This window comes from Heloderma suspectum, chromosome 13, assembly GCF_057233095.1.
Source record: "Heloderma suspectum isolate Gila_16-S chromosome 13, 16-S_ref, whole genome shotgun sequence".
In the NCBI taxonomy this organism is placed as follows: Eukaryota; Metazoa; Chordata; class Lepidosauria; order Squamata; family Helodermatidae; genus Heloderma; species Heloderma suspectum.
In genome coordinates, this window is record NC_139470.1 from 15,480,485 (window position 1) to 15,507,440 (window position 26,956).

Here is a 26,956-nt window from a genome sequence, read left to right on the forward strand (position 1 = left end):
CACTTGCTGTTGTCATGCTGCCTCATTGCTAAAACATGTATAGTATAAAACCCATTTTACCCCATGGCTCTGGGTTCAGAGAAGCTGTCTTATCCAACCATTGGGTACACCTGCGTGCTGACTGTACTCAATAAAGTATATCTTTGTAAATAAAATCAGCGGATCTGATTTATCTCTATCGTGGCACCTCTAAATTGAGAGTTCGAAGCCTACTGCAGGGACAATACACCTTAATCTGCAATAATCATAACAGCCTACCTTCCTGGGCTGTTTCAGGAGTTATTGAAATAATTGCTTCTGTTCTCTTTTTATTGTTTGCTGCTGGAGTCCACTGTAAATTGTTTTATTGTGTGTGTGTATTTGCAATGGCCTTTTTTTAACTACATGGCTAGCCATCTTGGATACCTGAAAGGTGGGATACAAATGTATTTAATTTTAAAAAAAGAAAAAGTGTACATGACACCAGTTAAGATGCACTGTATAACTGCGAAGCTATCATTATTCTCTGTTTGAGGCTGACCATGTTTTTAAAATTGTTATTCCAGAGTTATCCTCCCTCATGTCGCATGGAGCGAGCTTCAAGTTAGAAATCTGGTAAGGTAAGAACATTTAGCATGTTGTGTTGATAAAGAAAAGACAATGGGTTGGATCCAAATCAGCCTTTGGGATGGACAATGGACATTTGTATGCAAGAGGTTGCAGGTTCATTCCCTGCCATCTCCAATTAAAGAACGATCAGAAAACAGGTGATAGGAAAGACCCTTTTCTGCCTGAGACTCTGTAGAGCTGCTGCCAGTCAGATCAGTCAATACTAGGCTAGTTGCACAGTCTAACCAAGTAGAAAGCCTCCTACTTAGAGCAGGCCCATTGACATAAATGTGACTTAAGTTAGTCATTACTATCTTAAGTCCCATTCATTTCAATGGGTCTACTCTAAGTAGGAGTTATGTCGGATTTTACCTTATGTTTCTGTGAATGGAGAAGTCTAGGCAGTTATGGGACACTACATAGAACTGTAGTGACTGCCAGTAAGCTACCAGGCCAAGTTCAAGGTTTAGGGATGGGCGGACGAGCAATGTTTGAGATTGCTAGGATTCTCCGAACATCGCCTCACCAGTCTTCTCATGCCCAATTCCTGTTTGTGTTTATGATTGCTGCTTACTCTGTGGGAATGGGAAAATTGCGCAAATTGAGCGGCGATCGAACATGAAATTCACGCAGATTTCCTCAAATTTCCTCCATAAACTAAAGCATGACTGATTCAGACTACAGGGAAATTTGTGCAAAATCAAACTGGGAAATTTGCACAAATTGACCACAAGCGCGTGTCCAGCGATTTGCGAACATTTTTGGTGGGCTCACAATCGCATTTGGGGCTTCGAACAGGGCACGGTCGCATGTTTTGCAAGCAAAACTGAAATTCTCATACATTCCTAGTTTTGTCATCAACATATAAAGCCTTAAACAATTCGGGACCAGGTTGCCTTGGGCATCACCTTGCCTCTTATGTCCTTTCCCCAACTTTGTCATCCTCAGAAGATGTGCTTCTGATGGTGCCACGTGTGTGCAACAGGGCATTTAGTGTTGTAGCACTTGCCCTTTGGAATGCACTCCCTAATAGCACCAGGCAAACATCTACAGTTTTGGCTTTCAGCTGCCTGCTTAAGACCTATCTCTTTAAGCAAGCTTTCCCTGAGGTGTGACTCAGCCAGTTATAACTATAGTTTTACTGTGCAACAGTGATTCTTTTATTATTTATATTATTATTATGTTAAACACTTTGATAGTTTTATTGGAAAGTGGTATACAAAATGTATAATGATGGTGGTGGTGGTGGTGGTGGTAACAACAACAACAACAAATGAGTTGCATGCAGAAGGTCCCTAGTTCAACCCCTGGGATCCCAATTAAAAAGGGCAGGTAGGAGGTAATATGGAAGACTTCTGCCTAAGTCTGCCAGTCAGGATAGACAATATGGGGCTAAGTGGACCAATGGGCTGATTTGGTATATTGCATTCCACATATAGAAGGTGCCTTCCGCATGCGAAGGTGACTTCCAAATGGCCTACACTAGAGTTTTATGTGAGAAAAGTTAAACCAAACCTGACAAAGTTTTTCCACTTGTGCACCAGTTTGCACAAGAGGATGCACAAGAACTGCTATTGTACTTCCCTATTTTAAAACTCTTGTGCAAGCCCTGGAACAAGAGTTTGCAGAAGAGCAGCAGCAGCAATTTTCCTTCTGTTCGTGGTTCTTTGGATCCAGCCCGTTATCTTCAGAGATGGTAAAGAATGATGCACTCCGCTTTTTCCAGGCTCGTTGGTGCAAACGCATTATGTCTCGTTAATGGTGGTATAAGCCGTAGCTTTTTGTATCTGCTGTTTATGTCAAAAGGTTGCTATGTGGGTATTTGTGTGTGTGTGTGTGTGTCTGTATTTTTAGTAAGTGTAGCTGGCTGAACTAAATATGTGGTGTATCAATGGAATAAACTGTGTGTCATGTAAAACAAGCGTCTGAACATGACCTGGAAGTGAATGCAAATGATGAAGGTGCCCACAATGCCCAGTGGTGCTCCCCTCCCATGTAGCTTTGCTTGTTTCATGAGGGACCTCACACTGTTTTGTATGTCTGCCCCTGCCCCTCCCACCTCACAAGTGTACGTGGATCCTGAGGACATCTCTCAATCATCGGCTTGTTTTCTTGAATTGCCACAAAGCACTTGCCCACCCCTGCATATGCGATGGTTGATGTGGGAAAGTGTGTTTGTTTCTGCGTCCTTTTTCTCCCTTTCCTTTTCAGTCCAGGCAGGCTGGTGGATCAATATTTATCTTCTGTGTGGGCTGCACACACTCAGTGTGCCAGAGTTGCTTTCTGCTTTTGATGCAAATGAAAAGCAGTGACAGGCGATGCTGCATCCTTTGATTCATTTGAGATGGGCCAGGGTTGAAACACTTCTGCTCCTTAAGGAGGACCTTTAAAATGTCTGTAGGGACTTTGTACGAGGAAGCTTGGGAGGGTTTTGGAGAAGAGGCGGCAGGAGTCTAGACAGAGCAGAGGAGGTGATTTAAGAATGCTGTTTGTGTGGAAACATAGGCTTCCTTTTCACTGAGGCCAACTTCTGAATTGACTGAATGCACCTCTGTACATTAAAAAAATCCCTGCATGCAGAGAGCTAGCATGTTGGAGAGGTAGCTAAGCTAGAATCCCTGCACGTAGAGAAATAGCATGCTGGTGGGGGGGCAGTTGGACTAGAACTGGATCATCCCCCCAACACTTGTAATTTTAATTGCCCCAACGTGATCCATTTATTTTTACTTGATCACCTTTTTGCAATTAAAAATAAGTTAAAGCAAAAAGTTAGAGCCCCCCTACTCCCGATGTGAGGGTCCCAATCCGGATTGGGCCTCCTGTGCTTACTTTAGCGAAAGAAAGACATGGCTGCTAACTATACCTTCAAACAATTGTGTAGCTTGGCCATCAGAAGCCCTTTTCGTAGGTAAGTTTGAGTGTAATGAATGCTAGGGGGTGGGTTGGAGGCAGCAAGACCTGACCTATGCAGTTTTGTTCATGGTCTGAGCAGGTCCTACAGGCATACAAGTGTATGAACATAGGGACTCTGTGAGTTAGGAAACCTGATTTTTCAGGGTGTACTTGTATGCACGTTAGGCCAGTGTCCTGTAAATTTGTTTCATGTTTGTCTGGCTTACTTTTGTTGGAAAGACTGGTGTGACTTACAGCAGAATTGCTTTATATAGAGAAAGCAAGGCAACACAGCATTTAGTACTGGAGGTAATAAATGCAGACTACAGCCAGTTTAAAACAAGTTCAAATCAACTTTATTAGTGCTTTTATACACATCATCAGAGAAGGCTATCTAACACTGTATACTTACAAACACCCACTAATGCTAGGTGTGTGAATTTAAGTGAGCAAGGCATGATATATGGTTCTGTAGAATGCTGCATGGTGCTTGCTTTTGTTGAGGCAGAGGAGGAAGGAAGAAGAAGGGGAGGGAGCAGGAAATAGGAACTGATCAAGCTATAGGACATTCTGTATTGCCCCCTAGCATGCGGAATTGTTTGTATTATCCAACAACTTTATTCTTTCTGTCATTTTTGTTATTTTCATCACAATAGCATGTTGTGTATTTTTAGTTTTCCATTCCAAGCTAGATGGTATTGTCACAACTCTCCAATACTGACAGTGCAATCGTGTACATCAGAGGTGGGCAACATGTGGCCCACGGGCCAAATGTGGTTTCACTGCTGCACCACCAAAAATAGCTTGTTTTAGCTTGAAAACCCAGCTAAATCTGACCTTTTTACCTCTCTGTAGCAGTTTGCCACCAAAATTCAGTGGCAAAGCATGGATTTTCTCTTGCTTCTGCTGTTGGTGCTGAATTCAGTGGCATGGTAGCAGCAGGAGTACGGCTTGCAGGGGCAAAAGTGGCCCGTGGATCCTCTGAATTTGCCCACCCCTGCTATACATGTCTAGTCAGAAGTAAGTCCCACTGAGTTCAGTGGGACTTACTCACTGGTAAGTAAGAATAGGAGTGCAGCTTTAACATAGGTACTTCTTGCTTTCAAATTCTAAATGTTTCTGCCAAACAGATACAGCGGGGTACAATGTTCCTGATGATCTTACAAGACTGTCAGTTACCTTTTTATGAATTTAATTCTTTTTCTCATTCTTAATTCTTCAGTGGAGGTAATAATACACATCATGAACTGTAGGTTTTGCAATATTATTTCTTTTTCCGTCTTGGCTGCATCAAGCTGCCTGAGCGCTAAAGGTCCATTCCAGCTAAGTGGGGACTGATGCAGCCTTTGGTCTGTTTGGCAAACATACAAAATGGAGGCCCTCTGCTACCACATTAATATTGCAAAACCATGGTCAGCCAATTGGCTTTAACAGAAGCAATCCTTCATCTGGGAGGGTTGAGTGGTTGTCTGCATGTCTCCTTGTGATGACCCATCAGGAGAATTAAATCACTTTTATTGCTTTCATTGTATTATCTCGGGCCGGTATATGTCTTACTAGCATTTATTGCCCTTAAAGTATAGCAGCTTCAAGGTATTTAGGTTAGGAGTCAGTCTGCTGCTTTGTAGCTAGGCACAGTTGAAGAGGTTCCATCTTAAGTGGTGGCGATGGATTGTGAATTATGATTCATGGAGCAGGCTGTGACTTTATAGCTTTTAACCTTGGAGCTCTTCCATTTTTGATGGATTTGTTTTGGGCCTTTCCTGTCCCTGGTGTCATCTCTGCTTGTCACATGTCCTTTTTTACCTAGGCTCATTCCCTTGGCTCATGAATTCCTTTTGCCTTCTAGTTTATTCACAGAGCTTCCTTCACTTCTCCTTTTCTCTCAGATCTAATTTCCTCGCACTTCCCCTTCCTCCACTTCCTTTATTTTTTCCTCTAGGAGAGACACAATTAAATAGGCAACATACTTAAAAAGGTACCAGCTGTTCTGTAAAATTAACTCAAAATCTTGTGTAGTCTTACACTAATTCAGTTTAATGAGACAATGCTACCAAAACAAAAAACATGGCTGGAGACAGGGATCAGATTTATTTATTTATCTATTATTATTTGTTTATTTAAATTTATTTTTAGGCTGCCTTTAAAGGTTGGTTCTTCAGGTGCCAGCCTTGTATTTGTTTGTTTGTTTGTTTGTTTATTTATTTATTACATTTATATCCCGCCTTTCCCCCCTCATTTAAGGAGCCCAAGCTGGCATACATAACCCTCCTCCTCTCCATTTTATCTTCACAACAACCCTGTGAGGTGGGTTGGGCTGAGAGTCTGTGACTGGCCCAAAGTCACCCAGTGAGTTTCCATGGCTGAATGGGGACTAGAACCCAGATCTCCCAACTCCCAGTCCAATACTCTAGCCACTACACCACACTGGCTCTCAACACTCTAGCCACTACACCACACTGGGTTGAAGATTCTGATTCTCAGGCACCAACCTCATTTTTCTGTTAGGGTGATGTAAAATTTGGACTAACAGCAATTTAGGCATGCAGGGTCCTGGGATTAAGGCTCCTTTGAGCTTGGCAATTTAGCCAGCAAGGGGAAGAGCTGTAGCTTTAGCAGTTGTTGAGTGTGTCTGCAGTCAAACAAAGAAGTTGATTTCTTTGTAAATAGCTTTTATTATGTGAATCAGCCAGATCAACAGTGCTTCAGGTTACAGATTTTCTCAGCCACCAGCAACCTAGTTCTAAGATCTCTAATTAGTTGCACAATACTACATAGACTATAGGCCGCAGTGGCTTAGTGGTTAAGACACTGAACTGCAGACTGGAAGGTCGGCAGGTCAGCCGTTCGAGACCCGAGTGCTGCGTAACGGAGTGAGCTCCCGTCTTCAGTCCCAGCTTCTGCCAACCTAGCAGTTCGAAAGCAAGAAATTGCAAGTAGGTAAATGGGTACCGCCTCGGCGGGAAAGGTAACAGCGTTCCGTGCACCTCGGTGTTCAGTCATGCCGGCCACATGACCACGGAAGCGTCTTCGGACAGCGCTGGCTCTTCGGCTTAGAAACAGGGATGAGCACCGCACCCTAGAGTCGGACACGACTGGTTGGGGACACCTTTACCTTTTTTTTTTACATAGACTACCTGAAGATCCCTTTGACAGATGTGCTATTGCTATGAAAGTTGCAACGAAACTGGCAGTACAAAACCTGAGTGGCTTTTCTAGTCCCACCCTCAGGGAGGGTCTTCCCATAGGGACCTCTTTCGATGGGCCAACCTTGCAGAATTCCTTCCTTCCCAAAGTTGCTCCTCCCTCTTGACCTGATGTCTGATTCTGGTGTCCATCACTCCCAACTCCTTCCTCCCTGTCAGATCTTGGATTCCTACAGTTTCCGTTTGGCCTTGATCCAACTGATTAACTGGCCTCTGGACAGAGTCCTCTCTTCCCCTGTCTCCCTGCTCTATCTCCTGAAACCTTAGTAACTCCCCCACCGCTTCGCCCTCTTCCTCATCGGACTCTGAGTCCATTCCCACACCCTCTCAAAATGCTTTTGCAGATGTGCTGGGCCCAATCCTTACAGAGGTCAAGCACATGCATTGCATGCAAAAGTTCCCACGTTTGATCCCTGGCTTCTCTTGATAGGGTTAGGAAAGACTCCTGCCTGAAACCCTGGAGAGCTGCGATCAGTCAGTGTCGACAACGTACCATCTGGGGTGGGGAGACAGCGAGGGCAAAGGGGAATGGAACAGAGTAGCCTGGAAAAGTGCATGGCTGGATGGCTGGATGGACTTCTAAACAGGAGCAATCCATGCTGCAAAATTTTGTTGCAGGACCCCTTGTACAATTTATGAACCATCTATTTCTTGTACTGCGTGTAACCACAGCTTTCATAAGAACAGAAGAAAAGCCATACTGGATCAGACCAAGGGTCCATCTACTCCAGCATTTTGTTCACACAGTGGCCAACCAGCTGTCAACCAGGAACCCACAAGCAGGACACAAGTACAACAGTACCCTCCTGCCCATGTTCCCCAGCAACTGGTGTACAGAGGCTCACTGCCTCTGGTACTGGAGGTAGCACATAGCCATCAAGACTAGTAGCCATTGATAGCCTTTTCCTCCAGGAGCTTGTCTAACCCCCTTTTAAACCCATTCAAATTGGTGGCCAACACTGCATCTTGTGGTATCCACATTCTCCACACCATGCATAATTTTGTACACCTCTATCATGTCTCCCCTTTCCCTCCTCTTCTCCCCACAAACCTCATATGGTTAAGGAACAGAGTTTCTAGATTTCAAGGGGGGTGACTTCTAGGGCAGTCTTTGAGCCCAGCATATCTTCCTTTACGGATCGAGCCGTGACTCCTTTGTTGCTATTCTGGTGGAATTTTTCAAAACTGCCAGTCCTTTTGTAAACAAAGTAGTTGCAAGCTGCCTAGCTGAAGCCCGGATGTATCAGAGTAATGTTCCGTTAAGCCAGCCAGAAACTGATTGCTTGGAGGAGTCAAGCAGCTGCCTATTAATGCAATCCCCTTCTCTGTAAAAACATGCACTGCTCCGATTGCTTTCATGAGCATTGTACCCAACCCCCCTTTTGCGGTGCCAGTCGAGCGAGTCTTCACCCTTCCTCTCAATTGCACCCCATGTTCTAGGCCATTGGGCATGTCCTGTTGTGGCCCAGTGCCTGCTTTCTGCACCAAAAAAGTAAAGAGGAGAGCTGACATGTTCAGTCAGTTTAAATTAGCAACCTTAAGGCACAATCCTATGCATGTTTAAACAGAAAAAAGGCTTACAACTCCCAGCTGTGCTGGTTGGGGCATGCTGGGAGTTGTAGGCTTTTTCCCATCTAAGCATGCATAGGATTGCACCCTTAATCCATTTAAAATGCTTTTTTATGATTATTAATTAATTAATTTAAAATATTTATTGGCTGCCTTTCAGGGTAGCAGTACAGCAGTAAAACACATGCAACCAGTCTGAGCAATAAAAACACACTAAAGCAGTAAGCACAATAAAAGCAACCCTAAAAACAACCTTTAAAAAAGTTCCCTGATTATAGGGGGTCTTAAGTTTTTTTTCTAAATAATTATTTTTAATACACCTGTATTATATAATATTACATTATAGAAACACATGTAATACATAAACATAGACTACTTTAAGAAAAGCTGCAGATGGAAAGCAGTTTCAGAATTCCCTCCTGTGTGAAAGGGAAAAAAGAATGCCTCTTCCAAGTTGGCACCGGGTGTGACACATGCATGCATGCATACCAACCTGCTCCGGTCACTGAGGTCATCGGGGGGCATGCTCCTGGTGGTTTCACATGGACCTATGGGCCATTTGGAGTCCACCAGGCAAAGAGCCTTCAGCGTGGTGGCCCGCTTTCTTCAGAACTCCCTGCCCCTGGAGGTCAGGCAGGCACCAACACCGCTGTTTCTGGCGCCTCCTGAAAACAAGCACTGTTCCAGGAGGCATTCCTTAACTGACCAGTCACAGTTTTTATTGGTATTCCGTTTTTTAAAAATAGCATAATTTTAATCTGGTGTTTTAATCTTTTTAACCTTTTACTGTTTTATCTCTTGTGTTCACCGCTCCGAAATCTGTTGTAGATATGGAGCAGTATGCGAACGTTGTAAATAAAATAAAATAATAAATCAATCAATCTGGTGAAGAACATGATAGTGTGTTATGTTCTTCTGAGACAGAAGCTTCAAGGATGGACACACTCAGAAGTTCCTGCTTCCTATAATTTCCAGAGGAGTGGCTGTATTGGTCTGTGCTGGTTTGTTCTAGATTTGGAGCAGTATATAAATATTGTTTGTTAATTAATTAATTAATTAATATAAATGCATGGGAGCTCAAATTCCTGGGATCCCAGAGGAGTCCTGGCCACCTTAGTTTTTATATTGACTCTCATGTTTTATGCTGGGGTGCAGAACCTCCAGTCTGAGGACCAAATCAGGCCCCCCGGGTTCCTAAGAAAGGCCTTTGGGGTTCCCAATAGAGCCCTTTGGGGGCCCCCTATGGCCGCACCACTTTCTCCTGGCCCCACCCCTTCCCCCCAACACAGACAGGTGGTTTCCCGGTCTTTGTACAGTTTTTCCGAAAGTTGACATGCCTCTCCTAAGGCGTAGCTACTGGCAGGTAACAGGTTTAAGCTAAAATATGACGGGTGTGTGTGTTGGGTGTGGGGGAGGTTGCCTTTGGCCCAGCTTCTTTTCCCTTTGACCCTGCCTCTTATGCATTGGCCCCACCCTTTTGCATTCAGCCCCACCTACCACTGGAATGCACCCCCCCCCGAGCTTCTCTGACATGGAATTTGGCCCTCTGGCCGAAACAGGTTCAACATCCTGTTTATACTGTAAGCCTCCTTTGGAAGAGTGCAGTCTTGAAAGGCAGCTAAGAGATGCATGAAAAAAATCGATTTTAGTTGGTTAAAAGCCCCTGCTTTCTTTCAGTTCTGAGTCTGGGTATTCTCCTTGATCCTGACTCCTGTTTAGTCCTCTGGTTTTGACTTGTTTTTTTGGCTCTGACTGCTGGCTTACTTTTTGAACCTGTCTCCTTGTGTGCCCTGTGGTTCTGACAGACTCTTCAGTCCTGGCTGTTCCTACAGTTCCCGTTTGCTAATTCTTGGCTCAACCTGGAACATCCTTCACCAACCTCATTCCCTTCAAGAGTTTTGGGCTTCAACTCTCATTAGCCCTGGCCTGCACAGCCAATGGCAGGGCAACCACTTATGAATCGCCGAAAAATTGGAAAGGCATCACGGAAAAAGACAACAAAAGAGGAAACCAATTTGCATAACATTTGCATATTTATTTATTTATTTCATTTCATTTCTATACCGCCCAATAGCCAAAGCTCTCTGGCAGCATAGGCTGATTTGCGTGTATAACTGTAAATAGTCACCAGTCACAGTTTTATTTATTTATTATTTATTTATTAAATTTATTAATCGCCCATCTGGCTGGTCACCCAGGCTGTTTTTATTAGTTTTCTGTTTTTTAAAATAGCATAATTTTAATCTGGTGTTTTCATCTTTTTATCCTTTTACTGTTTTGTCTCTTACATTCACCACTCCGAAATCTGTTCTAGAGATGAAGCGGTATATAAATATTTTAAATAATAAATAAACAAATAAATAAATAGAAATAATCACTCTAATTTAAACAGAGATATAGTAAATCTTACCATAATGCAGGTGTGACTGTGACTAAGCAGCCTGTGTGGCCTGCCTGTTCAGTTTGCTGTCCAGGTATTAACTGGTGATAGGACACAGGGTTTTTTGTTCTTAATCTTTAAACCAGAATTGAACAAGAAAGCCTTTCAAATAGAGGACTGTCCTCTGTAAAAGGCAACATATGGCCACCCTAGTCAATCGTCAGGTATGCTGGAAGTTGTGGTCCAAAATATTTGGAGAGCACTAGATGGGAAAGCCTAACTGTCAGGGCTCAGCTGCAGTGCTACAGTGGGCGTTGTAGGTTATATAGGCAGGATTTGATTAGAAGTAGCCTGGGCCTGTTCAGCCTTGGGAATGTCAGAATCTGTGTGAGCTTATCCATGTCAGTGTGTCAGCAAGCAGAGCCAGGGGGAGCCACCCAACTCCCTGTCCACCTGCTGGTCTGGCCTTGGCAGGCAGGGAGGCTAGAAGCTGTCCGCGAGAACCTGACAGAGGTGGGGTGGGGTTTGCAGAAGCGTCGCTCAGGTTGAAGTGTCGCTGCTGGAGGGCTGAGCAGTGGTGCCCTGTTGAGACAAGGGCCTTGCTGAAAGGCCAAAGGCCCTTGTCTGTCAAGGGATCTGGAGGGATTGTCTTAGAGTCACGCCTTCCCCATTTAAGCTGATGCAAAGGTGAAGAGCCTTTGCTAGGAACATCTCATCTTCTTTGCCCAAAGCCTTCTCTGTTTGGATCCATCATCGTCTGGGCTTTTGGAGGCACTCTGCACATGGACTCTCCCTTAACTGGAACTTTGGATTGCTAAAGACTTGCCATGAAAAGTACTGTGAGGCTTTTTATAGACTTGAACTTTTCTTGCTGTGGATGGTGTGTGCCTCTGTTTGTCATCTGCTCAGCGTACTGGTAGGCTGGGTTTGATCTATGACTCTAACCTAGACAGGTGCCCATGGCCTAGCCCTGGCATCAGTACACCATCAAAATCACTGCTCTATTCCTAGTGCCCAACACCATGTAGACACAGTCAAAACCACTGCCCGGCTAGATAGGAGTCCTGGAGAGGGAGATGGAATCCCTAATGGCCGCAGCTATTTCCCTTCCATGATCCTGAAGCCTGTGTGTGTTCATGCATTCAGAACCCATAGTTCACAATTATCTGCTTGCCAAATTCTAGTTTTGTCCTAGTTTTGCTTTGGGGGAAAGTCGAACAACCCATACTGTCCTGTGGCCTGTACACTTACCATTCGGAATAATCACCACAGGCTCAAAAAATCCATGTTCCCAAGGCAGACTTTTCACTCAGAGTAATTTAGCACGACAGGACCAGTCCTTCCTTCACCTCCACCACCCGTATACCTTCTCTTAATTTGCAAAAGAGGCACATATATCAAGCTTTATATAGTACTCTGTGGTTCTTTTGCTAGCTTTGGTTATTTGGGAAAGTGCCTGGGGTTTTTATCTTTTAATTGGGTAACCACTGAATATTAAAACAGGCCTATTATGCAGCGTACTAAATTCTGAGATGCTCTGAAATGTAAAATCATTAAATGGACATTAAGAAAGGATGGGACTGAGGTCAGTCCCTCCCTCTCCTTTGACAAGGACAGAGATTTAAGTGGGCTTCTCTAAACGTTCTGCTCGTAAAAGATTACGGTTATTTCCTCTACTAAAAAACTTGGGCGGTTGAGTGCCTATCATTTCAAAAGTGAAATGAGGAGACCCCAAAATAACTTGTAGCTTCTACATACTTGGGGCGCATCATGGATATAGAGAAGTACATACATTTGTGAATTAAAATGCATAAAAAGCCATTAATTCATTAAGCCAGCTCTGAAGAGAGAAATGCGAAACCACAGTACAAGAAGGGTGAATTCGAAGTCCAAACGAAACCACATTTTGTGCATTATGTCTTTGCTGGGTTTTTTTTTTTTCATGCTCCTCTCAAACATGTTAGTATTGGTTCGTGGCTGTTATTTTTGTGCCTGTTTTCCTTCTTTGCCCTCATTGTCATCAACCTCATTTTCCCACATTGAGATTTAATCATGTTCATTCTAACCGCCCATGTCGATGATGTGATGTCTTATGTGATGTAATGAATGCTCATAAAGAAAGTGGCGTAGATCACCACAGCTAATAGGATTAAAATTAGGAATAGGAGTGTGGAAGAGGAAAATGGGACTGAAAAGAAGCCGCTGCCGCCAGAGGAACGGGGGAGCATCAAACAGCATTGAAACAATGCACATGGTTAGCACAGAGACTACATTTTCGGTAATAATGTGCTATTTCCAATGCGAACATCAAAATTAATACCATAGTGGATTCCAGAAATCAGTTAAATACGGGAATGTACATGTGCTAAGTTTATCACATCCTCTTTTGCTTCCTATTATCAGGTAATGTGTTAACTTGGGTTTGCCACCTGGCTAATGTCAAGTTAGCTGAACTTTTTATTTTTCCATACCATCTGGCTTGCTCATCCCCCCCCCCCACCATTTTGGCTCAGTGTTAATCAATAAACAAGTATGAAATTTCCATACACTGAAAGGAATTAAAATATACAAATATTACATAACTGGCTTCTTCTATGGAAAGGCATTAATTAGTGATCCTGCTGAATTTGGTAATTAGTCAGCTTCTGGGTCAAAACTAGGGATGCTGGAGAAATCCACAACAGAATCAAATGAGTTCAGATTTCTGTGAATCCAACTGGCAGCTTCCACAGTGGACCGGCTTTTCCCAAGTTGCACGGATTCTGTGGACTTGCGGACCAGTTTTTTTACTTGCCAGAATTTTATGAAAAGTAAAATTTAGTGGTAGAAAAGTACATAATTTAGTCGTAGAAAAATACATTTTAAAAAAAACACCGGATGAAAATGTGCATTTCCCCCATAGGCTAAAGCATGAAAACCCATTCGGGGGTGTGAGTGTGCATTTTTGCCAGTGCAAATTTGTGCAAATTCAGCTACTTGGGAAAAGCCCAGTTCCATCAACGAGTGGCAGATGGACCAAAGGCACCTGACAATCTGTGAAATGCAGACAGAATAGATTTTACAAAATCCATACATCCCTAGTCAAAACACATCCATTCATAATGATAACCTTTACAGCAAGCCTGGATCAATGTATCTGGAATTTGCTATTAACTTTGGGATGGCTTGCAAGCTTTAGAGCATGCATAGTGCATGCGCTGAGTTGCTTGGTTTAACCTGTGAATGATCTGGTGCGTCCACCACTGCTTCCCTTGTCTTTGTTGCGGCCGCAGCTCTGGCTTCACAAGGAGGAGGAGGACTTTGCTGGTCCATCTTCTTCCCTCTTCCATATACCAGTGATTACTGAGTAAACATCAGATAATGAAGGCAGGCCATGTGAAAACAACTCATCGGGAAGGGAGCACATAACGTGGTGACGCATGACATCATGCCATGTTACATGATTCCAAACTACAGCTCCCAAGACGCACTGTGATATTTCACATGCACAAAAACTCATATACATGGGATGAGTTCATGTATTAAAGGAGAACTCTTGTCTGAACTCACATGGACAAATTTATTATTTTCCGAGTAAATAACAAACTCACTCGTCAGTTCTCCCATCACTAGTATTAAAACCATGTTCATACGACTTGAATTCTCTGAGATGGTCCACTGGTAGTAAGAACCAGCCCCTGCCCAAGGTGTCTCACCACCTGAAGTGAGAACATGTGCCTCCTCCTCCTCCTCCTCATGCCCCTTCCCTCCTCTGCTGCCACTGCACAACCCTTCCCTGCCCCTGCCTCATGCTCCTTCCTCATTGTGGGGCTCTCACAAGAGCTCAGCCGAGTTTTGCAAGATCTTGGCAGGCCAGAGCCCCACAGCAGCAAAGCTAAGGGGAGGGGGGCACGTGATGTGAGGGGAACAGGGCGGGTGGTGGCTACTGCTCCAGAGAGCCCCGCCAGCTGCTCTTTCACTGGGGCAAATGCCATGGCGGGTGAGCGGCTTGCGGGGCTCTCTAGGGCACCTGCTGGAGGCTGTGGTGAGCCCTCCTGGAGAGATGTGGAGCTGTCAGGAGCACCCTAGCGGCCTCTTTCAGTACACTCTAATAGCCAACTGAACACAGAGACGAAAGGATTCTTTTCAAGGCTTTAATCCTTTTACAGCTTAATGACTCTTTCAAATGCTAATCACCAGCGACTAAGCAATGAACAGCAGAGTAGCCTATGATCTGGGTAGGCAGTTGGTCCCTGTTTGAAGGAGAATTACTTGAAGACCCTGAACTTATGGGCTAGGGAGAGATCTTCCCTCTTTCCCTTGGGTCCACAGGACGCGGCTGTTGCTTGCGCGCCAAATGGGCACTACGCCTCCTTTCCGCGCCCTCCATCGCTTGTCGCTCCCTGCGTTTGCGTCGAGCGTCTAGCAAGCCCCCCACCTGCACTTGCTCACTGCCAGGGTCACTATCTATCTCAGGAATGCTGGCAGGAGGAATCTCTGCCAGCTGCTGTGCCTGTGAGGGATGAGCGGGCTTCTCTCCCACGGATTGCTGATCCTCCTCAGAATCAGAACTACTCTGGGGTTCTATCGGCTCAGTTTCTACCCTGACAGGAGCAGTGTAATTTGTCATTCCCCCTGATCCACCACCTCATTTTGCCTCATGATAGGACTAGTCCTGGCAAGAGCCATTTCATAGACTTAGGCTCTTGTGTAGTAATAGTTAACACATGAAAGAGGTGGTCACATGAATCCCCCACCAGCCCCATTTGTCCATTGTATAGCAGAGTGATGAGTTCAGACCAGAAACCAGAGCACAGTGGTTAGGTTAGGCTCAGTTTGGAGCTAGCAGGTGTGGTATGGTTGTGTTCCTGGATCTATCCATGCTAGGGCTGTACACCACTTTGTCCCGAACCCCGAATCCCAAAGCAGATTGGGGTGATTCAGGCTGAAGCGGTCTGATTCTGGAGTGGGTTGGGAGTGGCCCAAAGTGGGTTGGACCACTCCCAAAGCACTTTGGGCTGCTTTGGCACAATCTGGGCAGCCACCTGCCCAGCCATGCGAGCCCCTTGCTCTTTACCTAGGCCTGTGGGGAGCGCCCACAGTCATTGCCATCTTGGAGAGAGTCTTCTTCTGGCAAGTTAATGGTGCATAGATTGTGGCCATAAAGGGGCCATCTACACAATATTGCAGGTGTAAATGGGCCAGTTACACCTGTAGTATTGTGTAGATGGCCCATTTAGGGCTGCAATCTACACACCATTTACTTAATGGAAGAAGAAGAGTTGCCATGGTGATCCTCTCCAAGATGGGGGTGGCTGTGGGTGCTCCCCATGGGTCCAGGTAAGGAGGAGAAGGGGGCTTACAGGGCTGGGAGGGTGTGGGTGTGGGTGTGGGGCTCACGTGGTTGGGCGGGGGGGGCTTTTCAGTTGTCCGGATCATGCTTTGGATCCAGTGGCTGAAGCAGGTTGACCTGGCTCTGGATAACCTCCAAGGCTGGGCGGGGCTGATCCGGAAGCTCCAAATTGGCCTCTGGAGTGGGTTAGGGGGCCTACACAGCCCTAATTCACATGATTGCTAAAGTGGGCATATTAAATGCACTCTGAGGCAGCCAGATCATGTGCCATGACTTCCTGCTGCATCTGTGTGAAGCTAATGCGTAATGCAGACATGCAGCTGATCTATGTAGTCATCACAACTTTAAAAAATTGGGCCATACATAGGAATGCACATGCCCACACCTTATTTACACAATATCCTGCCACCCAACTTTACCATATGTGCAATTTGCAATGGAGTGAATGGTGCTGTGTGTTTGCTCCATATATAGTTTTGGTTCCATTTGTAGGCAAGGGCCCTTGCCTTTAATTACACTTATCTTGAAATGGAGCAGCTATTCTGTATTAGCTCTTTTGGAATTTTTGCAGTGAAAATAGTGTACTTGTTGATTATTCAAGCCATTTAAAGCAAGCTGGATTGGAAGGAAAAAAAAGTACATTTCCCCAAACATTTATCCAAGTCCGAAAGCAAGAACATAAGACCTGAAGTTGAAATGTGAAGATTTGTTTCTGTCATTTAGCATCACTAAGAATGCAGCTAAAGTATTCCTTGTTTACCAGGCCTGTAACTATGGCAATGAGATTCAGAAACCCATAACAAATATGGTAAGTGTCTTTTCATCCAGCCTTTGACATGCAAATAGTTAGAACAGGAAAGATGATGATGTATCTGTTGAAAAAGACTCTCGTCCATAAAACCTTATGCCTTCATAAATTTGTTGGTCTTTAAGGTGCCACAAGACTCTGTTGTTTTGGGAGAAATAAAAATAGTTCTGCCTGGCACCTAAAAGGTACCTGGCCAAGCAAAATTCCAGCGGCAGGGGTGGGTGGGTAGGGAGAGAGAGTTTCAACAAGCAGTTCCACAACCGAAAAGGTCGTCTTCCCTCATGGCCATGGTAGAGGCACCCAAAGGAGGGCTTCTGAGGAAGATGGTGGTGTAGATGCTGAATACTAATTGCTGAGGATCAACAGCAGGGGAAGGATAATGCCTTCATGTCCTGCTTGTGGGCTTCCTGAAGCCATAGGTTTGACCCTAAAGAATATAGGATGCAGCACTAAATGTGTCAAGGGCTCCCTGGAGGCCTCTCTCCATCTAATCCAGTAGCCAAGTCCAGACACAGACAAAGGGATTCTTTTCAAAGCTTTATTCCTCTTTTACAACTTAATAACTCTACAGTTAGCAACTAGATATGAGCAACAGAGTGCCTATGCTCTAAGTTGGAACAGTTGGTCCCCGTTTGAAAGGGAATCACTGGCAGACCCTGAACTTATGGGCTAGGGAGAGTCCCTCCCCTTTTCCCTTGGATCCTCTGGGCACAACCGTTGTTTGAGCGCCAACTGGGCACTACGCCTCCTTTCTGCGCCCTCCATTTGGCGCTGCTCCCTGCGCCGGCGTTGCGCGTCCAGCAAGTCTGCTTCCTGCACTCTGTCACTCTCAGGACTGCCATCTATGCTAGGAATGCCAGTGGGAGGAATCCCCATCAGCTGTTGGCCCTGGGAAAGAGGAGTGCACCCCTCTCCCCGGAGAGACCCCTCTTCCTCAGAATCAGAACTACTCTGGGATTCTATGGGCTCAGTGTCCACCCTGACAAAATGAACCTTCGGTCTGATCCAGCAAAGCTCTACTTATGTTTGTATAAGTCAGGACTTTGCCCAGTCTGGCTTGCTATCTGAATACCTCCCTGTTCCTCTAAATGCCTACTCCTAGTTCACCTGTCTTGCTATATTGGCTTACTCTTCCTCTGTACCATGGCCAACCCAAGGCATTCTACTGAGGCAAAGGACAAGATGGCTCACCCCACCCCACTTCCCCACACAGAGGTCAACTGAACCAAACTGGAAGTGGGATCTTACTTCAACACTGGTGACAGGACAAAATCCTCCACTGCACCTAAGCACAGCAGGCTAGCTTACAGGATGCAAGCCAGGCTGCATGGCACACACATCTGCCCTCCTAAATAGATAAGTGTCCTACTTTACAGAGGACAGTCCTCTATTTGAAGGTGTCCTCTCTTTGAAGGGCTGTCTGTCCCAGTCAAAGAATCATAAAGAGAGAGAGAGCAACAAGGGCATGGTCTGAAGGCACATGAGGCAGCCACCGTGCTGAAGCTAAGCAGGTCTGGGTCTGGTCAGTGCTTGGAGGGGAGATCGCCTGGGAACCACACTTGGCCACCTTGAGTTCCATGATGGAACTTAGGTGGGATATAAATGTAATAAATAAATAAATAACAAGGGCCTTCAAGTTGTCCATAAACAGCTAACACCTGGGCAGCAGACTGCACAGGCACATAAGTCACCTGGTTAATGTCCTCCACTATGGTGAGATGTCTTTCTATTTGCATTATAGTTATTATTTATCTATACATAAACATTTCCATATACAAATGTTATGCGAAGTGTGTCCTTTGTTGCCCTCTGTTTTGGCCACCCTATGCTAAGACCTCACCGCCACTCCCCACCCATCACGATCTGCTTCCTGAGGCAGCTACCTCAGTCTGCCTAGTGGTAGGGCAGGTTGTGTCCAACCTCGTCTACCCTATGGATTGGTTCTCCTTCTTAAACACATTCCCACCTGCTAGCCAGGCTCTTAAGATGAGACCCTAATCCCATTTACCAGCAAAACATGATTTTTGCAGATCGCTATCAGGCTTTACTCTCATGCTCTGCTGAACTTATATACTTCTGGCACTTCAGATGTTTATGAAAATTGCACCATGTGACACTGAGCATATTCAAAAGGACAAGGCTCCTTCTTGGACATCCCCTTTCTATGTCAGTTACAGGAGATAATGAGCTGTGCCCAAGGGGAAAAAAACAGGCAAGGAAGAGGTAAGGTTTTACTGCAAGATTAATCAAAACAGATTACTGGGAGTAGGATCCCTCAAGTGGGGGCGGAGGGGATGACATTTTAATTGCAATTTTAATTTCCAACCAGTAGGAGGCTAGAGGGGAGGAATCCCCACCTGGGAAAATATTTTCTGCAATGCCCTCCCCCCAGGACTAAGCAGTTTTTTTTTAAAATGCAAAAAGTGAGATAAATTAACTAATGAGGACCCAAGCCTAAGCTGGAGTGCTTGGAAGGAACATACCCCGAGGAGATGGGGATGGAGTTTGCAATGGCCAGCAATAAAGTGAGCAGTGTCGTAAAACAATACCGACATGAAAGTTGACGATTTATGCTTCTCTCATAATCCAGTCATTACTCCAGATTATTTCATGGGGGGTGGGGTCATAAAACTAATAAGCACCTCTTCCAAACTGACAGCCCAAAATATTCGTAGCAGAGGGAGCTGCCTAATTTTCCTATTATCTGCAAGATAAATGCTGTTTAGCCTTCAAAGCAGCAAATAGGGTTAGCTGGGTTTTAGGATCTGGTTTCACAGCACCTGAAAACTGCAGGAGGATTTAACAGATTTTGGGTGTAATGCACAGCTGCAACTGAAAGGGGCTTCCAGCAGCTTTTCTACCAAATAGAAGCACCAAAACAGGAAGCTGGAAAGGTCAAGGGTTGAAACTGGGACAGTTTCAAGTGTGGTGTAGAGGTTGTGTGCTGGACTGGGACTTGGGAGTGCGTAGAGTGTTGAACTGGGATTCAGGAGGCCTGGGTTCTAGTCCCTACTTGGTCATAAAGCTCACTGAGTGCCTTTGGGCCAGTCAGTCACTGACTCTTAGCCTAACCTACCTCACAGGGTTGCTGTGAGGCTGGAATGGAGAGGGGGAGGATCATATACACTGCCTTGAGCTCCTTGGAAAAAGGTGGGATAGATATAAACGTTAACAAATAAATAAAATAAATAAATGTGTCTAATCCTCCTTTAAGGCTGTATTATATTCTTTATCATTTATGTATTTAATTTTTTATGTCATTCATGAGTTGCCTTATAGCTCGGGGTGGCAACTTGTGGCCCTCCAAATGTTTTGGCCTACAGTTCCCATCAGCTTTAGCCAGCCTAACCAATGGTGAAGGATGGTTGGAGTTGTAGGCCAAAACATCTGGAGGGCTACAGGTTGCCACCCTTGTTATAGTTGAAGCTCTTGGGATGACATACATAATAAAGACAAGCACAATCAAACCAATAATAAATGCTGATAACATCACATAAAAACTAAAAAAAATTAAAAGCAACAGCAGCAACAACATTTTCAAAGTAGAAGATAAATATCAAGGTGGCATGGGGGAGGACAATTTTAAAATGCAGCTTTAACACACATAATTAGGAGTAAAGCAAATAGCAAGCTAACCAAATTAAAAGGCATGAGAGAATAAAAAGGGTTTCGCCTGGTGCCAGAAATTCAACTAAATTGGTACCAGGGCAGACCTCCCGGGCGAGGGCATTTCATGGTTGGAATGGGTTTTCTAAAATAACATGTGGCCATGAATTCCATAAGAATTGCATATTTTGTCAAAAAGTATTTTCTTTTATGTTCTGAATCTACTGCCAGTAGAATTCTAGTGTTAGGGAGAGGCAGAATAATTTCACTCTCTACTCTCGATAATCAAAAATTTCTTGTATCCTTGACTTCTTGGATTGTTGGCAAAGTGAGAATTGCTACCAGCATTCCTACAGGGATCAGGGTTTTTCTAAATTTGTAGAAATTCCTTCCCCAACCTAGCACCTTCCCAATGTGTTGGACTACAACTCTCATCATCCCCTGCTAGCATGACTGGAGATGGTGAGGGTTGTAGTCCCAACATCTTGAGGATGCCAGGTTGGGGAAGTTATAGATGCTGTCTGACACTTGAAATATTAAGAATATTATTGCAGAACTTTCTTCGGCCCCCTGAGACTTTTATTTTTCAGGACCAAGAAAAGGGCCTCTTCTTAAATCAAAATGTGTGGAGATAAAAATGTCTTCCATGAGGAAAATGGAACTGTTCTTTGTCTTGCTAGGACACAAGAGCTCTATACAGAGCTCTATCTGTATTATCTAGATTTACAGATCTTTTCTTGTTGTGACCTCCTAAAAAATAATAATAAAAAATTGGCTTGTTTGTCTTGGCTGATGATTTTCTAACCTTGTTATGAAGGTCACACTGGAAGTTGGCAGGAAGGTCTTCCTGTGGTATTTAAGTTATGGCTTCAATATTTATTATATTACATGGGTTTGATGCATGACAGTATGATTGTCCAGTGAGCTCACAGAGTGATTCATGAGACCAAATTTTATAGTGCTTGTGCTGTTACCAAAGGCAGCATTATGGTCTTGGCATTATATGTTATGACTGTACCTTAGAACACAATTCATTCTCATCTGAAACATCATCAGGGTATCCCCTTATTTAAACTTGTGAGAAGCCATGCATGGGTGGAAATTCGGCTAGCCTGACTACTCCACCTGAAAATGATTTTGCCATTCCCGAGAGAGCTGGGAGCTGGCAGTCATATGCTGCTAATGAACCCAAGCCACAAATATAAAAATATAATGTGACCAAAGACAGAAGGAAGTGATGGAGCATGGAGGAAAAGACAAGACGTCCTGTGTGAGGCTGTACAACAGACAGGAAAGTTTTGTTTTGAAAAACTATAGGAAAGGGATGTATGGATTTTGTAAAATCTGTTCTGTCTGCATGCCACGGATTGTTAGGTGCCTTTCATTTCACCATCCTCTTTGATGGAGTTGGATTTTTTCCAATTTCCTGAATTTGTGCAGATTCACATTTGCGCAAATTCGCAGTTGCAAAAGTGCACAATCCCCCCCCCCCAACGCACAAATCTCTCCCAAATGCACACTTTCATGCTTTAGCCTCTGGGGAAAATGTGCATTTTCAGCTGGTGTTCTTGTATTTTATGTATTTTTCTACAACTAAATTTGTGTAAAACTCCAGAAAATAAAAAGCTTCAAACCTCTGCAGAATCTGTACAACTCAGGAAAAGGCTGTCCGCTGTGGAATCCATGGGTGGGATTCATAGAAATCCAAACCCATTTGATTCTGTTGCAGATTTCTCTGACATCCCTACTATAGGAGGTAATCAGAATTACAGATAGGCTAATGGACCCTGGGACTATACATTAACAAAGTGTCAGCCTGCATGATGTGCCAGCCATCTCTTATTTCAGGCCATGCTGAAAAATATTTCGCTTTCTTAAAGAGTTTAGAGAGACTAAACTAACGCTGAGAGGCATTGTCTTTAATAGCTCATCACAAAACTATATAAGAAAAATTCTTGGCTTGGCTTTATGACAGCACCAAGATTCAGCCTTCACTCTTAAGGCAGAGAGGGAAAAAGAAAGGTAAGAGTCTTCCAGACTGTCATGACCTAGGATTCTAATTCTTCTTCCTCGGGAGGGGAAGCCTCTGATATAGACCTCAGACCCAGAAGAGGATGTGGCCCTGAAAGCACCCATCAACATCCCTCTCACCACATGGTCCCCAGCTTCAGAAGACCCCCTGATACCAGTTCCCATCCTCAGATTCTGTGGACTCCAGTTCTAAAGCTGCCATCACACCCCAGTTGCCTCCATGCTGTCGAAACCAAAACTTCAAGAGCAAGCCTGGTCCCTTTAAGGGAGAAGGCCCCATGCACTATGTCAGAGGAGCTAGCAGCCTCTAGGAAGTTCAAGCCCTATTTAAGGCTCTGTCTAATTCTGCTAGTTGTTGGAGCAACATACATAGAAGCTTGTTTGGCTTCCTGCCCCACTTGGAGCTGTCCATGGTGCTGTCCTATTCCTGATCCTGGCTCCTTGAGAAACCTGACTTACTCAAAACCCTGGTAAAGACCTAATCCGTTGGGCACTGGGCAATACATATCTCGGGAATGTAGAGTTAACTGTAACTGTGGAAGATCTGCCCTTCCAAACCTACTTCTTTAGAACCAAACTACATGTAGCTGAACTACATGATCAGCTAGTCATGTGGCATGGCTCTTGCTGGACTTGTACTGCTTCTGACTGCAGGCAGGGCACCTCTGGGGTGTGTGTGCGTGTGTGTTTTCTGCATGAAGAATGCCCTTCAACATCTATACCAAAATTGTTTCTGTAATATAAAATTATTGCAAAGTTCTCTATAGGAGAATGAGCTACATAATTGGGTAAGCTTCATACACTCCAACTGACCCTATTTACTCTGGACAGTCCCTATTTCCTGGTCTCTGTCCCTTATAATTCCCTATTTCCTCCTTTTTGTGGGATGGCTTGGAAATGTTTTCTTAGCATGAGTCACTAACATTGCCATACTTCAGGCATTCTTCCTCCTCATGGTCTTTAGAAGTTGTATCTCTGAGTGGCTGAATAGGTGAGTGACTGAGTAACTGGATTAATCTTGTCTCCAGTGCACGCAGGTAGGGAAATGCACGTGTTGCACATAAGCGCTTAAGATACTGCGCAATGCAACAGCCCGGTATTTCTCATCCTGATGCTGCTGAGGTATATTTTGAAGTTCATTGAAGTACAATTTTTAACCAGCCTTGCATTTAAGGACTAGCCTGGTAGTGGTAGCCATATGTGAGAAGGAATACTGAGTGCACTGAATTCTGTGCAAGGGAATGAGCATGCTGGCAGAGGAGAATGGATGAAGTGCTCTGTCCCTCCTCTGAGCTCAGCATAGAAACCAAATGGACTGAAAAAGGAGGGAAGCTTAGCATAGCAATGCAGTGGGCTGCTGGAGGAAGGATGGAGCTCTCTGTCCCTGCTTTACTAGGTCCCAGGAGACAGACACACACACACACTTGGCGGGCTAGTAAATTATGTGGGCTTATTTTACAAGGCTGTTTCTAACCAAATGAACGGACACTGTCTTGCCTCTTAAATCAATGGAGAACAGGACTGTTGCAGAGTAAACAAATACAGCAGGTGACAAAGAGTATGCAGAATAGTGCAGGGATGGGCAGGGGCTCAATCAGCAATCCTTGATATGCAGTTTACAGTGCAATCCTATGCATGGTTAATCAGACATGAGCTCCACTGCATTCAATGGTGCTTACTCCCTTGTAAGTGTGTTTGGAATTGCAAGCTTAAAGTCTTAGACCTTAAAGTCTTAGACTTAGCATGTCAGTATTTCGCCCATGGCATGCTGGAGGGTATGAAACTGTTTTCATGAGGTCTATATGCATAACCTGCCAAACGTTTTAAAAATAAAGTATTAGCTTCAAAATGTGCATTTTCTCACGACAAAGGAAAGGGAAATCCTTGGTAGACCCTGTGAGCCAAGTCACCATAATTTGGAACTCTTCCACTGCAGACATAGCCTGTGTGCAAGAGGGATGAATGTGTTTACATGAGGGCCCCAGAGTATAGTTTGCATGGTTCTTTGGATCTTTTAATGTGGTCTTGGCTTGCATGCATTTGTAATATTTTTTTGAAATTAAAAGCAGTTCCTGGTTGCCGCTATAAATGGTTAAATTGAACACATGGATTTATTAAAAACTATGTACCTCACCCTTATGGTTCAAAATGTGGATTTAATTTGGAGTTTTGTTTGATTGTAGCACATCTTAATCTGTGAAAACATGTAGAAGACAGGAGTTGCTGAGACATCAGCATCAGGTTCTGTTTGCTTTTCTAATACAAATAAGTCTGGCATCTATTTAAGATCTAATCCGTATCCTGCTATTACTGGATGAAATCCAGACCAGGAATTCCTCTATAATCCCATTTACTTTACTGCCACGTGCCATCCCGTACATATATGTAAAAAATGGCCTAATTAAATGATACCATTGTCTCACACTGCAAATTTATGCGCTTAGCCTGGTGGTCATAATTTATGTATCATGTTTTGAGATGAGAAGCCTCCAGAAAGGGGGGGGGGACAAGAAAAAAGAGCACTTAACTTCTAAGTTTAAGATTTACATATAGTTTCATGAACAAGCCGGGAGGAGGAGAGAAAAACCAAAGGAGGAAATTGTGTGTTCTTGCAACTTAAAAAAATGAAACTGGAATTGTGATGATTCCGTGATCTGATAAGTGTTCTGATTTTATGAACATCGTCATATTCTGAAAGATGCAGTGGAGGCTGGTGGCTGCACTGTCAGTGGGGTGGTGAGTCCACTCCGGTTTTCAGTCAGAACCAGTCAGAACTCTAAAGGAGCTTCACACCTTGACTACCTTCTCTAGAGAACAATCTTATGCCCCCTAGACAGCATCTGGGGGCCATAGGATTGTTTGGTTTCCTTGCTCTGAGGTCAGGAACAGGGCTTTGACCTCAGAGACAGAAAACTGAACTGCCCTCCCCTCCCTTCGTAGGTGGCGCAGAGAGAACCATGCCAGCTGCCTATCCACGCTCGGAAAATGGAGTGCAGAGATGAGGAAAAGGAGGAGTTCCAGGGGCTGGGACAGGAGAATTCTGGAGTAGCTGCTGTATGCCATTTCCTATGGCTGCCCCAGCCTCCTTCCCTCCCCCTCTGAGGCACTGCTGCTAGACAGGCGAAATCGCCTGTCTAGCAGAAATGCAGGGTGGCTGGAGCACGGAGGCGAAGATCCCCTCCGTTGTTCTCTCACCCTGCATTGGATACCCAGCAGCCTCTGAATTCAGAGGCTGCAGACTATCTACATAGGATAGCGCCCTTAGAGTTCTGAGTGGTTCTGACTGAAACCCGGAGAAGATTCACTGCCCCGCTGACATTGGAGCCACCACCTTCCACTGGAAAGAAGTGCATAGTTAGGAATGTTCCCCTGACCTTTTACTGACTCTAACCGGTGTTGCCATCAGGGCAGGACTTGGGGCAGAATTCCAGGATCTCACTTGGCAGAATGGATGGGAGGGTTCCCAAATGCAGCTGTGCTGGCTTACCACATTTTGACGTAAGTGAAACAATGCCCATTACCATCGAAGGCTCAAATGACCATTAAGTCCAGAGTCTAAATTACCTAAGTGCACTGCTGATTCTAACATGGGGCTCAGTGTGATGGAATCCCGTCCAGCATTTCTAGAGGTCTTCTGGGGAGCAAAAAAAAAAAGTTTAAAAAAAGTGTGTGTGTGTGTGTGGAGGTGGGGAAGTGTGTTTATGATTCCAGAAAGCAACTTGTCCTAGTGGCCAGGAGTTGTTTCTTTTCCTTTTTTGCTTAGCTGGGCAGAATTCTTAATGATGCCCTAACAGGCACAAGTACACCACAGGAATTTGCACCCCCACCCCCCAAAAAACCCCTCAGCCAATTTCCCTTGGAAGCTTGGTTTTGAAAAATGCAGTGAGGGAGTAGAGAGATTGGTGGAGGTTAGATGACTTAGCTTCCAAAGAAAAACAGCAGAGATCAGCAAAAGCTTTGAATATAGTCCTCAGGAAATATGCAGAAGACTTTGGTGGGAGGAATTGGTGGCCTTTTTCAAGAGGTTTCTGCTGTATCCTTTCCTTGTTGCCTTATGATTTACTTAATTTTATTTATTAATGAATTTCTAAATTGCCTTTTAAGACTCAGAGCCCTCGCAAGGTGCTACACAATCAGTAAATAAAACATAATAATATAGTAACATCAGAATCTTAAACACCTCTAAAATGAACAGTGCTAAAATCATGTTCCTGCCCAATTGCTAAGATTGTCTTTGGAAGCCTTTCTCTGGGTTCTGCCACTCACAATGGCTTGATGGGTAGCTACCTGGGATAAAGCCTTCTCTGTAGAGGCCCCATGTCTGTGGAATGCCCTTCACAGGTAGATCTGCCTGACATCTTCACTATATACATTTATATACCAGGTTAAGGCTTTCCTCTTTAAGCAGGCATTTAACCTTTAATCTGTTGCTTTATTGATTTTACTGCTAGCTCCTCCATGGTTTTAATATTTGTTAATGTGTTCAGTGTTTAATAATGTATTATTTTGATACTTTTATTGTATTGTTTTAATTTGTTTATTTT

The 26,956-nt window shown here is 44.3% G+C and overlaps 1 protein-coding gene across 1 annotated transcript in view; it reads left to right on the forward strand.

Annotated features, from left to right (window-relative positions):
- The window catches only part of ARVCF (ARVCF delta catenin family member), a 641,936-nt gene that overhangs the window by 106,524 nt on the left and 508,456 nt on the right, over positions 1-26,956 (forward strand). Inside the window, exon 3 of the mRNA XM_084820398.1 lies at positions 546-594. The gene's annotated coding sequence lies outside the window, so the exon portion shown is untranslated. The remainder of the gene's footprint in view (positions 1-545; positions 595-26,956) is intronic.